This window comes from Miniopterus natalensis, chromosome 8, assembly GCF_054644295.1.
Source record: "Miniopterus natalensis isolate mMinNat1 chromosome 8, mMinNat1.hap1, whole genome shotgun sequence".
NCBI classification, from domain to species: domain Eukaryota; kingdom Metazoa; phylum Chordata; class Mammalia; order Chiroptera; family Miniopteridae; genus Miniopterus; species Miniopterus natalensis.
Window position 1 is genome coordinate 19476323 of NC_142088.1, and position 4206 is coordinate 19480528.

The following is a 4206-nucleotide window of genomic DNA, read 5'->3' on the forward strand; positions in this document are numbered from 1 at the left end:
CCATGGCGGAGCCCGGACCCCCGCGCCGTCCAGAGCGCCGCGGCCGCCGCGCCGCTGCCCGCTGCCCGCAGAGCCAGATATAGGAGCCGCCAGCCTCTCCCGCCGGTGCGAGCGGAGAAGCGAAGTGAGAGCGTCACTCGCAGGACCTGGGCCCCCAGTCACGACTCAGCCCACGTAGTCCTCCAGGGGCAACGCCGCGCTGCAGCCCCGATGGAGGTTTGACGTCAGGGAAGGTGCGAAAACAAGGCCCCTTCTGACGCAGGAAGAGCGGGACCGCCCCCAGCCCACCCCCACCCGGCGCCCGAGCCCCCTTCCTCCCGCCCCCAGCGCTCCCCTCCCCTACATCTTTTAAAGCGAACACTTCCTCCAGGGTCAGGGCCCCACTCCGAGCTTGTGAAATCAAACCTGTTCCGAGCAAAATGACCGGGCTTATAGCGCAGTTAGGGCGCGGGAGAGACACCGAGGTTTTATTATCTGAGGGGCCAAAGAGAGAACGCTTGCAATTCAAAGCAACACATGAGCTGCAGAAAGGAAAATGGGGCTCAGAGGGGCTCGCGGTTTGCGCCGTTCCGGTGTGTTCCCCGCAGTGAGCTGCATCTAACAAAAGCTGCTGTTTAATGAGCGCTTGGTTGGTGCTGGCGCTGTGTGTAAGGTCCATGTGGGCTGCCTGCGGTTCATCCTCAACGCCACCCTTCTAGGTAGGACCTTGTGATGAATCCTATTTTACCTTCGGACAAACGAGAAAAACCAGGCTTGGCAAGGTTAGGTATTCAAAAACCTAACTGCACATGAAAGGGTTACGAATATGAACCGAAATACACTCAGCTATTCAGTGGTACTCTACTACCCACTGCAAATAGAGTTTTGTGCAAAAACAGCTTTAGTGCAAGGAGCGGCACAAACCTGTTTTCATCACGCTACTGAATGTATTCTACTCTGTGGCAAGGAAAATAATCACACCTAAAATGGAGAGAGCCAGTTTGGAGAGCTTATGTCTTAGGTAAATAATCACAGAATGAGCTACTCTGCTCATTGGTTATTGCTATAATTATCATTACACTTTTTTTATAAACGTGTGGCTTTGCCCCCCCCTCTTTATTTTAAAGTTGTCCATTGCTTCTGCATTCATAGGTTACATTCTTTGTGTATTTTTCAGCTCCTGCCTTCCGTACTATATGTTTCTCCCACTTTAAATCTGTGCAGTTGTAACTGTTTGGTTTATCACCCCTTTTAGACTTTTTTAAGACACAAAAATGTATTTTTTATTTACTTATTTATTTTTGCGGGAGCTCTTTTCACATTTCAACCTTGGAATTGGTGAAAGAGAACTCATTATACATTAACCCAGCCACCATGACATAATGTATTTCACAGATGCTAAGACACACATTTTTTACACTTTAACGTCTCTGAAAACAGGATACGTTTTACAAACTGGGCTCTTAACATTGGCCAGGGGGCTGTATTATCGTAGCTGGCACTGCCTCCACATATAGAAACTTGGATATAGCTAGCTGTTCACACTGTCCTTATTTCAACTGAATCAAGTGCACTGTGTTTAATAAAACCCACAACCCCTAAGAGAGGTGAGTTAACAAATACAGGAGTCTCTGATTTAAAGAGGGTTTTTCCTAGGAGAAGAGGGAAGATTTTCCTAAGACCAAAAAGAGATTCCTCCAGCACCTAGCTAAGAGAGATAGGGGACTGGCTAAAAGCTATTAGCCCCCTGAGTTACTCACCAAGTACATTAGTTCTTAATGCAATTTGGAAACCTATATCTGAACATTTAAATAGTAAGCCTAACACACACACCCAAAAAGTGAAAATATCTGAGTTATTATTCCCAATGGGATGGTTAGCCAATTACAGCCCCTCTAAGTTTTAATCAAGAAAATTGTTGAAAAAGGAAAATGAATCCCGAATGTAACCTGAAAAGAATCCATTAACCTCTTCAGGTTAGATCAAGAAAGTGCCGGCATGAAAACTTTCTGAATAGGATCAGCTGCTTGGGAAAAAATCCCTGGGTTCAATAGCGGAGCACTTTTAAGTCTTGATGCACCCCCACTACTTTTGGTGGCACAGGAGACAATACTGCATGAAAAACCGCAGCCATTCAACAACTGAGTCAAAAAGTGATTTAGAAAAATATCAAGTTTTTGGAACACCCCAACCAATTTTATAGTTCCCTTTTTATGTATGTACCAGATTGATACATAATAATCTATTTATAAGTCTGAAAGAGTTCTTTCACTAAGTATGAAACAAAAATACTAAATTGCAAGAAATCATTGCATTTTAGTTTAGTTGGAAGCATTTTTTATCCCAACATTATCATAAACTTAGAGGAAGTGCCATCCTGCATCAGATGAGCAGTCCTTCCAGACCAGATTTCTGTCCAGTGGCATTGGGGACTTTTCTAGCATAGTTTTATTATCTATAAGGGTGAGCCCTACCAGTTAAAATTTCTCCCCAATCCTTTGTTAACCCATTATAGATCAAAACCCATTCATTCAGCAAATATTTATTTAAAGCATTCTAGGAATCGTGGTTGGTTTCATCTGCATTTCATTCCATCCCCAGAGAGAAAAAAAACGATCCTGTGTATTTGTTATTTCACATTCTTCTTTCTTCAACAGAAAAACAAACTGCTTTTTTTATGTACAGAAATCATTACAATAATTCTTATATTTTGTAAACTGTTTAAGCTAATGTTTGGCTAATGTCTTAAGGGAAAAGGCTATAGGGAAAACCTATCTCTCCTTTTTTTAAATTTTTAGTTACTGACTTTAGAGAGAGAAGGAGGAAGAAAGAGAGAGAAACACTGATTTGTTGTTCCACTTACTTATGCACTCATTGGTCAATTCTTGCATGTGCCCTGACTGGGGAAACCTTGCCAGACAATGTTCTAACCACCTGAGCTATTTGGCCAGGGTGAGGTCTCATTCCTGAATCATAAAAGAATTTAGATTCCATCCATTTAGAGTTTGGATTATTTTTCCACAAAATTCTATTACTGTACACATCTACCTACCCACAGTCAGGTGAGATCATTATGAAGCTTTTTACCCATTAGCCTGGCACTTCAACTCTTTAAAAAGTATAATGTTAAAGGAAAGGGATTCACTCATATGCCCCATTCAAATCATAATTTTAAAATTAGAAGGATTACAAAATATCTCCATTCATTTTGTCTTGTTCTTGATTTCTCCCCATAAGATGATCTCCATCCTTGACAAAAATTTCATTCAAAAGAAGGAAGGATGGTAATGCTAATGTCTTCATCTTACTGATCGTTGGAACAAGAAGGAAAAAAGAGGTTCATGAAGAAAGAATGCAAGCTAAAGGACACAGCTTAAGGTTGCAGAGGTAAGTGGTGGACGTATGGAAAATGGCAGTATAAATGTGGGGACAGGCGAGAGTGCAGGGGGACATTGTGTAAATGGGTTAAATCCTCACCCATCACATAAGAATTTAATGTACAACGTGTGAAGTTGGAGAATCACTAACTAGCAAAATAAGCCTATTATTAACTAAACCTACGGATGATCCACCAGAACTAAAGACAGTATGTTTTTAATGGTTGCTGCTGTTTGTCAGGAGCAAATGTGAGCAAAGGCATGGCAGTGGAGCAGGCGACTGCAATGCTAGTAACAGCGCCTGCACTCCGATTTAAAATCATGCACAACGAGCCCTAGCTGGCGGCTCAGTTAGTTGAAGCATCAAGCATTGTCCTGTGCACCAAGAGGTGACGGGTTTGCCTCCCAGTGGGGGCACGTGTGGGAGGCAGCAGCTGGCAGATGTTTCTCTCACACATAGATGTTTCTCTCTCTCTCCCTTCCTCTCTCTCTGAAAATCAATAGAAGGAGCATATCTTCCGGTGAGAATTAAATAAACAAAATTATGCACAGTGAGACTTAACTTCTGTTAAAGTTTTCCCATCCTATTCTTCCATCAGTGTAATCAAACCAATTCCTTTCCACTTTTACATTCTGTAGATACACCTATAATACAACATACAAAGATATAGCTGGGCCCAGCCGGCATGGCTCAGCAGTTGAGCATCCACCTAGGATCCAGGAGATAGCGGTTCAATTCCCCGTCAGGGCACATGCCGGGTTTGCTGGCTGGATCCCCAGTGGGGGCCATGCAGGAGGCAGCCAATCAATGGATCAATGACTCTCTCATCATTGATGCTTCTATCTCTCT